This window comes from Triturus cristatus, chromosome 2_2 (assembly GCF_964204655.1).
Source record: "Triturus cristatus chromosome 2_2, aTriCri1.1, whole genome shotgun sequence".
NCBI lineage: Eukaryota > Metazoa > Chordata > Amphibia > Caudata > Salamandridae > Triturus > Triturus cristatus.
The window spans coordinates 772,064,875-772,077,031 of record NC_140582.1 but is presented as its reverse complement, the minus strand read 5'-3'; the positions used below and the strand labels follow the sequence as shown (position 1 = coordinate 772,077,031).

The window sequence follows — 12,157 nt, the reverse complement described above, 5'->3', positions numbered from 1 at the left end:
GCCTGAAAAGCCACTGTTTGCACTTCCAAAACTCGCTTACTATAAGTCTCGCCTGGCAGCGCTAAAGCGCTGTCTCAGGCGAGACCTAAAAAAGTGGATCACGATTCAACCTCTATTGACACAAAAGGCACAGTTCGTCTGGTGCGTGGTTAGGAAAGGAATGGGTCACATCTCGAGCACTCACAGGCAGGCAGGGCCGGCTACAGGGCACATCGATAGGCTGGCTGGGGGCCAGTTTCACCGTTGTGGGGGCCAGTCAGGGCCTGACTGGGAACAGCAACAGCCCTGCTCGACTGGCCCTGGGAGCGAGGAGGTGGGGCAACAAGAATCACCTCTCCGGCATTGCAGCACCCCACCCCTCCGGCCCACTGGGGAAATGCTCGGTGCCTGCTACGGTCAGTCCGGCCCTTGGGCCAGTTTTGCAGCTGAGTAAAAACTGCCGCCTAAGTAATCCCTATAGCTTTGGGAGCCTGGAATAGTGTGAATTGTCACACTTGTAAGAGTGTGATTGTTAGCAGCTGTGTTGGTACTTTTATTGGCAGCTGGAAGGGGCAATCTGTGGGGCAAGCTGCAGTGACTTCCCGACAAGAGCACCAGCATTAATGCTTTCACAAATTAAGCACTGGCATTCAAACTTTAACACCATTTGTTTATGCATTGCTTATTTCGAAGCGCTGCAAGGCAGGTCCCCAGCAACAAAACTGCCCCCACAAGCAGTAAAACAGGCACCATTGTGCCAGCCACCCAAAAACCTGGTGCCCAGTAGGCCAGTTGGACCCTGCTCACTGGGCGCTCTACTGAAGACTTGTGAATAAAGAGATTGTATTCTAAATTACCTACTTTATATGGAAATACTGAGCGGACATTGCCTCTTTTCTTTCATAGTTACGCAGACTAAAATGCTACTCGGCTTGTGTGGATATGTGTCTAGTTCAACTTAAGCTTTAACACCGGTTTTAAATGGTGAAAGATGTTTCTTTTATGAAGCTGCACCGGTCTGGAACAACCTACCTCCTCAAATCAGTGCAGCCAATAATAGCACATCTTTAGGAAGAGTAGTAAGTGCCTACCAGCTGTGGCCATCATTGTAAAGTTTACAAAGCATAGATAACCTTCTTGGCGTACATATGTCCTAAATAAAAGGAGACAGTCAGTAAAATCAAAAGAGTGAGGGACCTAAACAAAACTGTTGTCAGCAGTGCTTTAGGGTACACCTAGTGTAAATTTAATTATTTCCAAAAGGCTTTATTAAAAAGACAAATGTGCAGAATTTACGTTGAAAAATGAAGTATGATTAATGAAAAAATGTAGTAGCCAACCATACTTAAAACCTATTTGTCTGTCATCTTGAAATATAGTACAAATTCTAAATTTGACATGACTGAAGATGCAATGTTTTTACGTGTAGACCCATTAATACTGAAGTGCTTGTCTTTGGCTTTAAACAACAATTGTGCAAGTTGTTTTTTTGCTCTTAGCTGCAGAAGTTGCATTTTCGAAAGCTATTGTTTATTTGTTAGTAAATAGACATTTTTTTGTATTAAACGACTGATTGTAAGGTTCACACCACAAGAACATTTAGATGACAGGGAGGATGATTCATGGGAAGATGATATTCCAAACAAGAAAGGATAGGGGGCAATTTAAGAGGACACATGGTTGAAAAACAATTGTTCTCTGGTGCGAAGATGGGGAGTAGGCTTGTTCCCAGGAGCGTGCTGAAATCTTATTGGGAGTGATTAATTTGTAAAAGAATAAGTACTGGAGCCCAAACTTTAGCTCGGAAGAATGTGGCCATAGCCACAGAACGTTTAAACCATCGGTTAGAATTAGTGAATCCCTTAAAATGGTGCTACTCACACAAACTGACTGTGTTGATGTGAAAAAAAAGTAATTTTATAGGGAGGATCCATTCCCACTTCCACTCTCTTCACATTATTTTTTTAAACAGTGAATGCAAAATGCACACACTAGTGCACAACAACCCAAGCATACATACATGTGCATGTTCAGTGCTTTGCAAATTGCACTGAACCATTGTTCTCATGACAGTCTGACTTACGTGCCTGTCAGGGGCGGCTGATGACATTTGAAAGTGGCGGGGCGTAAAATGATTGCAAAGGAAGCAAACGAACGTGTGAGCAGGCGCGGGGGGGTCACGCGCGGGGGGTGAGGGGGGTCGCACGGGAGAATAAGCAAACCAATGTGTGAGCAGTCGCGAGGGGGGGGTCACGCACGGGACAATACAATGAAAATTAAAAGGAAAACTTACCTGACCGCCTCTGCTCCTGGTCCGCGTTGGCGCCTCTGCCCTCTTCAAACTGGATGGAACAGCACGTCACTGCAGTGGCAACTCCTCAGCCTCAGCCGCAGCGCCAGGATTGGCTGAGGGCACAGCCTACTCCTCGCCCGCCGCCTGCCCATTAGGAGACCGAGGGGCTCCTAATGGGCATGCGCAAATCCGTAAAAACATAAGTGCGCATGACTGGGCACGGGCTAAAAACTAGCTCACCATGCCCACCCATGCGCACTTGTGCTGCAGTGCTGCCTGGTCTGACAATGCATGTCAGTCAACATGACGCCGGACCGCCCACGGTCCGACGTCATGCTGACTGACATGCATTGTCAGTTCTCCCCACCCTCGGCGTCTCTGAACTTAAGTAAACTAAGTTCAGAGACACCGAGGGAGCTGCGGGCGCGGGCGGGTGCGCGGGGGGGGCAACGCCCCCACGCCCCAATGGACACACCGCGCCTGGTGCCTGTGCCTTGGCCTTGCCTTGCCTTGCCTTGATGTCCTCAAGAAATCATCAAGGCCCAACACTGAGAAGGCTTCATGACTCCCTTGCTTACCTGCTCATCAAGGGGTGATGGCTAGTCACGGCAGGTCACCACAGCGCTGGCTGGAACTGTAATTCATCTAAGCAGGCGGGCATGTGCCAGCTGCTTATCTGCTTCTCGGCCCCCTAATGTTGCACAACTCAAATAGCTCAGCAATTAGGGTGGTGCTGGCTGTTAGACACTGCAGTGCAGCACATCGGAAGAGTATTCTAACTGGAGTTGGTGGTGGGTAACTGGCACAATAATCATGGCAGAATATAGAGAACCAGTTTTATTTCTAGGCAGCACAGCATGCACACTTAATTTCCTCTTCCAGTATCAGGCCTCCACAGAAAACTCCATCCTGCACCTGTAAACTCCTAGCCTGCCTTAAGCCAGTGAGTAGGCCTCATACCCAATTATCCAATCTGCTTTAGCACAATTGGAAAGCATGACAGACCCGGCTCTTTCATCCGCAGCTGCACCCCCTCCCCCCAGCACCTTGAGACCTTCATGGGTGAGTAGCGTGCTTTATAAACCCCTGATTGATTGATTGATGACAGACAGCAGTGCTGGTAACACTAACATGATGATTCACGATCATCATGATGCCTGAACCAGGGTGAGCTTTCCTATGAAGACACACCAGGCTGCCACCCTGAAGGACAGCTGCCTTTATTTTTTATAATTATTGGGCCCAACTACCAATGAAAAAAAAATGGTAGAGCCCTGGCCCTTTAACTAAGTGACAGTGATGAGCACCGAAAACCACAGGCACAAATTAAACACTGCTTATTGGTCAACATGAAGAAGAAAGAATATTAATGTTGCAACATAGAAAATGTGTATTTATATTAATGTGTGTTCCTAGACTAGCTTCAGATTTTGAATAGGGCAGATTCTTTTACCCTTTCAAGGCAGAGCAAACTGATTGCGTTGTCGCTCATCCTTTCCTTAGACTGAGAGTAGTATCTCATTCTGTTGCATTTTCCTTACTCTCTGAGAGGAGAAACTCTTCTGAGTTTCTTGAACATCTTATTATGAGAAATCTTATTTTATTCTTTGATCTGCTTATTGTTTGAGCTGGGAATACTTTCTAGCATATACTGCTAAAGCTTCATTCCTATGCTTGAATCTTTCATCAGAACTCTTCATGAGTTTCTGAACTGACACCTTAAATCCCTTCCACATTTATCCTGACCTAGTTTAGAATAGGGACATTTCTTAATGGATCGCGCTTGTTACATTCATTTCTTTAATGCTTTATTCTGATTTATTGAATTAATTCATCTTATTTACTAAATATTGATTGCTAACCCTTTACTGATAACTCTTTGAGAACAACAAATACAAATAAAAGAATGAATAACAAAGATATCCCTTTAACTCAACTTAACTCTCATTTTAATGTTGAGCCTTTACTTTTACATCTCAGCTGACAACAAAGATCCATAGACCTGATTTATGCGCGGTTATTAGAGAGTGGTAACTGAAGGGACAAACCCCTTGCTCCAGCTGTACTTGCAGCTTTAACCTTTGGTCTTACTGATGTTCAGGAAGAGGTTGATGCAATGTGTCACATAGCCTATATGATGATAGTAGCAAAGTCCCAGCAGAGTTAGGGACACTCTTTAAATAGTATATCATATTTTAAAGAAAATACAAATAAAGGCAGAGACGGGTCTCATCAAGAGGAAACACTATCCTATATGATAGTGATGGCAGTGCCCTAGCAGAGGTGTGCATGTGCATGTGTGCGGGGGGCTGTTTGTTTGTGTGTGTTGTTTTTGTGGGGGGACAGACAGACCCTTAGGCAGAGATGGGTGCCGGACATGAAATTTATCATTTATATGATACAGATGGATTCTTAACCAGGGCAGTGTGTGTAGCATATAATACATATACACATATATTTTATTGAAGGGTTCTTTCTGATTTCGGGGGAATGGCATTCCAGATCCTAGGTTCTAATCAATAAAAGGTACTGTTGGATGTTTTCTTTTTGGAGGTTTCAACAGCAAGGTGCTGGTGCTTCTCGAAGTTTTGCCACCACCTGAGAAATCCAGTTTATTGGCTAGATATCTTTTTGGAGCCGGTGATGAATCTTGCAGCTGTGTTGAGGAAGGCTCTTAGTGGAGCCAGTCTGGATGTCAGCAAACCACATAAGGTTGTTGTTAGACATGGGAGTCTCTATTTAGCAGAGGTAGGTATCTTTGTCCAAATAGGGACCCTAGCTTCTAGTCAGGGTAAGGGGGATACACTCCTAAAATAACCCCTGCTCACCCCCTTGGTAGCTTGGCATGAGCAGACAGGCATTCTCTCCGAGGCAGTGTGTAAAGCATTTGTGAACACACACAGTAACACAGTGAAAACACTACAAATGGACTCCACACCGTTTTAGAAAAATAAGTATTCTTGATCTAAAACAAAACAAGACCAAATGACAAAAATCCACAATACAGTATGAAAAATATCCATAAAAATAGGTAATTCACTTAAATCAAGCTTTTAGCAACAAATAACTCCACCTGGAGTCATTACGACGTCGTGACAGATGAAAATCCCAAAGAACGGCGCCGACCGCAAGGTGCGTGGCGTCGGGCCCGGAGTCAAGCAGACCCACAAAGAACAGTACCTTGAAATTGAAAGCAAAGACGGCGTCAGGGAGGTGATGCTTCATTGGTGCCTGCGGCGTCGGTTCCTTACGACCTCAGGGGAGGAGATGCCTCTGTTCCATACTGTAATGTAGGGGAGGTGAGATGTCGGTTCCTTACTGTGTTGGGGAGGTGACGTCACGGATGGCGGAGAGGCGTCAGTTCCTTACGACGGTGCAATGTCGATGGATTTAGGAGTCACCCAAGTCGAGGTTCGGCTCCGCGTTGATAAAGCACCGGCATTGATGAAGTCGTGGCTGCGGTGCAAGTTGGGACGTTGCGTCATGGACGTCACGAGTGGTGTCCTTGGCTCCGGTGCAGGCAGCGCAGTAGCCTCGTTGATGTCTTTGGAGTCGATGCGGCACGGCATCAGCAGGTGTCCGGCCTATGGTGCAAGTCGGGGCGGTGCATCGTGCGCTTTACAAACGGTGCCCATGGCTTCGGTGCAGGTTACAGTGTTGCTCGCCGGCGTCAGTGTTGCAGTTTCATTCTGTGGCAGCTGAAACAGCAGTTCCAGATACAAAGAGACAGAAGGGATGAAGTCTTTGTGTCCCTGAGACTTCAGAACAGGAGGCTAGCTCAGTTTCAAGCCCTTGGAGATCTTTTCTTCAAGCAGGTGACAAAGCAAACAGCAAAGTCCTTTTTTTCCTTTCCTTGGCAGCAAGCAGCCACTGCAGGCCAACCCCAGACAGCAAACAGCATAGGGGCAGTATTCCTCCTCAGCTTATCCGGCTTTTCTCCTTGGCAAAGGTTTCGCTTGATATTCCAGTAGTGATCTCAAGCTCTGGGCTCTGGACCCCAATATTTATGCCACAAAATTATTTGATCTCTGAAGGCAGAAAGTGTCTGTACCCAGCCAAAACCATTTCTGTCTTCACTGGTGCAGCTTCCTGGCAGGAGGTGGAGACAGCATTGTTGAAGGCAGACCAGGCCCATGCAGGTGAAAGGAAATCTCCTCCCCCAACTCTAAATGCAGCCCAGGTCTACTCAGACCTTTCCTGACCCACCTAGACTCTCTGGAGCCACTGCTCCTCCCCAGCCCCTGTCATCCCAAAACCAGGCAGTTAATGCACAAACCCAGCAGTGGCCTTCCGAATGGCTGAGCAAGAAAATACCTACTTTTTAAAAGTGGTATTTTCAAACACAGAATGTAAAAAACACCCTCACTAAAAGATGCACTTTAACATTCTGAGTTCAGGAATGTTAAACTTTATTTTTCTATCTTGTTCTCAGGGTCATTTATGTTTATAAGATGTTATAAACAAACTCCCCATTCTGTCCCATAGGAACAGATAGCCATGCAATAGTGAAAAAAACCTGAAATTGGCAGTATTTCGCCATCAGGACATGCCACACACATCAGGGCATGTCCTACCTTTCACATACAATGCACCCTGCCCACAGGGGTCCCTTGGACTTACCTTAAGGGTGACTGATATGTAGAAAAGAGAATGTTTAGGGACTGGCAAGTGGGTGCACTTGCTAAGTCGACCTGACAGTCCCAGACTGCACACAGGTCAGAGCTAGATTTTACAGGCTGCTTGTGTGGGTGGCAGAATCACTGCTGCAGCCCACTAGCAGCATTTGATGTACAGGTCCTCAGTGCACTATACTAGGGCATGACAAGTAAATCAAATAGCCAATCATGGAAGCGCTAATCCATAACACAATTTACAAAAGGGAGCACTTGCACTTTGGCACTGAACAGCAGTGGCAAAGTCCCCACAGCATCTAGACCACCAAAATTGGTGTCCAACACACAGCAAAACACAGGAGGCAAAGGCAGAAAATGGAAGGGAGACCCGCTCCAATGGTGCCAGGTCTAACAGTTGTATTCCCATAGTCTATTCTGCGGCTACTTTTTTTCTTTTCATGTTGGCTTGGTTGGCATTTTACCAATTCACAGCTGTAATACTGTGCCTGTTGTGGTAAAAGGCTTTTGTCATTTTACAGCTTGGCATGGATAGCACTGTGCTAGTCCTATGCTTAAAAACTTGCTGTAGAAATGGCAAAAGATTTTGTCCCTTTCTGTCTTAGCATGGATGCCACTGTGCTAATGCTACGCTTAAAGCCTTTGATAGAAAAGCCGACATTTGAGGTGAGCACATTTAGAGTGTCACTGGTGTTGAGGGTGCTCTATTTATGAGCTGCTTTCAACCTAAACCTGAGAACTACCCAGAGTTCTCTGCTTCTGTTTTGCATAATTTCTGCTTCACTCTATCCTGAGATAGTATTGTTTTGACTTCGATTGGGTGCTGCGTGTTTCTGGACAAAGCTATACCCCTCTGAAGAGCTCTAATGAGAGCAAAAAAACGTGTAAGGGGTTGCTTTTATTCATTTCAGGTTGGCTTGATTGGTATTTTAACAATTCAAAGCTGTAATACCGTGCTTGGGGTAGTAAAAGGCTTTTGTCATTTTACAGCTCGACATGGATAGCACTATGCTAGTCCTATGCTTAAAAACTTTGCTGTAGAAATGGCAAAATACTTTGTCCCTTTCTAGCTCAGTGTTGATGGAACTGTGCTAATCCTACATTTAAAAACTTTGAAAGAAAAGCAGAAATTTGAGGTGAACACATTTAGAGTGCTGCTGGTGTTGAGGGTTCTCTATACAGGAGCTGCTTAGCACCTATACTTGAAAACTGCCCAGAGTTCTCTGCTTCATTTTTGCGTATTTATAATTATATATATATATATATATTATATGTATACAGATATACATAATATATATATATATTCACTTAAAAAACCATATGTTTCACACAAGTTATAGTTAGCTGTACATTTCACTCGTAAAAAACCAATGAAATTCCACGTTATAGTTAGATCAGGTAACTATAACTTGCGCGCCCACAATAAACTGCTGATGACGTCACATATTACATCACTTATGACATGGTCAGTGACATCACTCATGACATCAATGATGACATCTGAAATGACACATTGTGCATTGCGGTCGCGCAAGTTATAGTTACCTGATCTAACTATAACGTGGAATTTCATTGGTTTTTTACGAGTGAAATGTACAGCTAACTATAACTTGTGTGAAACCAATGGTTTTTTAAGTGAATTTGCAAGGTTTTTTAAATGCTAATTCCTAACTATAACGTGTGTGAAACCTATGGTTTTTTCAGTGAATTTGTACGTTTTTTAAATGCTAAGTTATGTATTTATTTGTAATTTTTGCGCGCACGGTGCTCTTCGCGCACCGTGCGCGCGCTGTGGGCACTCGGTGCGCTACGCGCACCGCGCGCCCATGTTGCGCATTTCGTACCGTGCACGCCTCGTCTTTTTTAACAAAATATCAATTGTTTTTTTCTCCCTTGGGGGTCCTTAGATTTATATATTAAATGTGATTGTTAATTCTTTTTTTTTTCTATTTTTTTTACCGTACGCGTACGGTAAGCTTACCGTACGCGCACTCCGTGATTTTTTTTTTAAATTATAAAATTTATTTTTCATACTTTTTGGTCCTTCGTAAACCCCCTGACGAACGCTAGGGGGTCTGCAACTCTCTTTGTTGCCCCCTTTTCATGCTATCAACCTTTGTTTTTCAGTGCGAGAGACAGAAAATGGCGGCCGATACTTTCTGATTTCGACCGATTCGAATGTATACAGTCATGTAACCACCAATCAGAATTGAGCTCGCGCACGGCACCGTACGCGTACGGTAAGCTTACCGTAAGCGCACGGAGCGCGCTTACAGATATATATATTGATTTAAATGCTATTTTCTCAGGACCTACTGAACAGATTTACACCAGACCTGCAAAAGGCACTTCCCTGACCTGAGGACTACCTCTCTGCCCAATTTCAAGTAATTCTGTTCAGCCGTTCGGGCTGTAGCTCGGACTAAAGGTCCTATGGAAAAATACATGGGGAAAACATGTTTTGGGACCCCCCTTTTTTCTCGGCCCCCGCTTGACGAATCACCCCGACACTTTCAGGGTAGGAGCTGAGCCCCATTTGTTTTGAAAATTTCGCGAGGATTCGTCAACCGAAGAATCCCAAGACTCATTAGCAGCCTTACTTAAGTCACATCTAAATATATTCTTTTATTGTCTAGCGGAGAACGAACAAGACTCAATGGCCTTACACTATAATATTCTAATATGCATAATTAGGGAGTCCATGCTCAAGCCATTTCGTACATTGAATATGGATCCAAGATCGTTCTATGGGGCCTGTTTCACAGTCAAATAGGAAGCTGAGGAAAGCTCTAAATGCATGCCCCAGGATCAGGAGTGAAATCTCCCCGGCACGCTCGGAGTATAAAATTGCACTCATAAACAGGAAGAGGGAAATATGAAAAAAAGATTGGGAGAATTTGGAACTTGCTTCCCGGGGAAACTATAGCAAATCTATTTGGGACTTAGTAAAGCCTATCAGAGCTAGGAATTCCCCTACGAACCCTTCCCTGCAAAACAACATCTTAGACGAGGATTGGGTTATCTACTTCACTTCTATCTACCACTTTGAGGACGCACCAAATATATTAGCCATCCTCTACAATAAATTACAGAATTCCTCCCCACCTTTATTAACACTACAGGAAGTGGAGCTGGCTCTCCAATATGGCAAAGGTGGGAAAGCACCAGGCCCAGATGGGGTACCTATGGATCTGTTGAAATCCATGCCTGACATATGAGGTCCCCCTATTACTAATAGATATAATACCTGTCTATCAGTTACTATTCCCCCCTCATGGACTACCGCAACGATTGTTCCTATATTTAAAAAGGGGGACCGTAAGTCACCTAAGTGCTATCAGCCTATTTCATTCATTGACAGTACTATCAAAATCATTGGAAGAGTCATCTATGACCGCTTGGTTAAATGGGCAGCTGATAAGGATATACTCTCCCCTTTCAATTTGATTTCCGGCCGAAATTAGGAACCAACGCAAAGTGTTTAAACCTGGCACTATTTCTAAATACACTGAGGCCAGGCACTTCCCTACCTACTTAGCATTTATTTATGTATCCACTGTCTCTGATTCAGTGAACAGACCCAAACTTTGGGTAAAGTTGCTGGATCAGGGCGTGGACCCCCTTGAGTAAACTTTCTGTATTTTCTACACTCAGACCTCTCAGCTCGAGCCCATTTAAACTCTCACAGGAAACTCTCTTCTGATTTTCAATTTAAGAGCGGAGTAAGGCAGGGGGTATAATGGCTCCCTTATTATTTATTTTATATAATAATGGTTTTAGCTATACCTAGAATTGCAGGTTCCGCAATCCCTGCGTTACTGTACGCTGACAATGAGGTGTTCTTAGCACTTACTCCAAATGCACTGAAACATCAGGTGGATTGTTTTTCCTCTTTTATGCACAACCTGAACTTTAAAACAAATTATACTAAGTCACATATCATGCCTTGTGGTCCGGCAAAGAAAGGTTAAACAAAATTAGTATCAATGGGCACGATTTGACGAGTGTTGATAACTTTTGTTACCTAGTGTTAACCTTTAGTTCATCAGGGTCATGGAATCCCCATCTTGCTCAGACCAGCGCTAAACTAAATAACATCACTGGCGCAGTTTTCAATCTTAATAGACCAGACCTTCAAGGGACTGTGCTCCCTCCACTGAAGGTATGTACTGTGCAATAATTTAGTGCAGCCACCTATGGTGCAGGAGTTTGGGGTTTTACTAAAGGTTGTCCTTAACAGGCTGAGAAAAATGGCTTTTTGCGATGGTTGTGAGCTTACCCCCATCCATTTCTACTCTCATTACCCACTTTCAGTTGAGCCAGGGTTTTGCACAAGACAAGATTCAGCTGGTGCCACTTTTATTATGGGTCAGTATCTGGTCGTACCCAGCAGCTAAGCTTTGTAATGATCTTATATCTGATTGCCTGACATTGGATAAGGTCTATTCCATACTGTGGTTGAGTTACACACGAGACACTTTTGGATCGCTCTGTAGATCATCTTGGTTTACTGATCCTAGTTCTATCTCCAAAAATGCCAAGAAGGAGGTGAAAATATTATCTAAGAACTATTGTGCAAACATTAGACTAAAAAAATGAGTTATCTAAACCCTAGGTGTTGCATTATTGTAATCTTCTGCATACAGACGTATCCCCTATATATTAATCTTTGGACTTGTTAAGATGGGAGCGATCACTTCTCTTTCGCTTCAGAGCAGGGTCCATTCATTGGTCCTTATTCTCAAAACTTTTCTGGACCCAGGGGGAAATATAGTTTGCACTTGTTTTAGTGACAATAATCCAATGTTTTTTTGCAATTTTCACAGCCTAGCACGAAAGCACTTTTTAACACCTTTGGTACATAGGCTAGGTTTCGGACCCTGTAGACCAGCTCTCCTTTATTTACAAACTTTGAGTTTACCTGAATCTGTTTTCAGTGTCTGTACCATTTTTTAAAGCAGCCATTAGGGCTAGAAAAAACATGTTAGATTAATTAGCTAGAAACTTGGCTGTTTTGGCTTAATTTAGGGCGATAGTAGGAGCACCTTGTGGACCTGAAGAGGTTTTTGTTCTCTTTCCTTACCCATTATTCTTTTTAAATATCAGCCATTCTCTGCATGAATGCAATGGTGTTTTAAAAATTTGATTACGATTAGTACTTGAGGAATTATAAATTTGTTTATGTACATATATCTTTTTACATGTTTTTAATGCAAGATCATTTTTAAAATGTTACGAGTGAGTATGGCTGTGT

The 12,157-nt window shown here is 43.8% G+C and overlaps 1 protein-coding gene across 2 annotated transcripts in view; it reads right to left on the bottom strand.

Moving 5' to 3' along the window:
• Positions 1-12,157, bottom strand: part of SGCZ (sarcoglycan zeta) — a 4,297,431-nt gene that overhangs the window by 3,546,746 nt on the left and 738,528 nt on the right. The window lies entirely within an intron of this gene.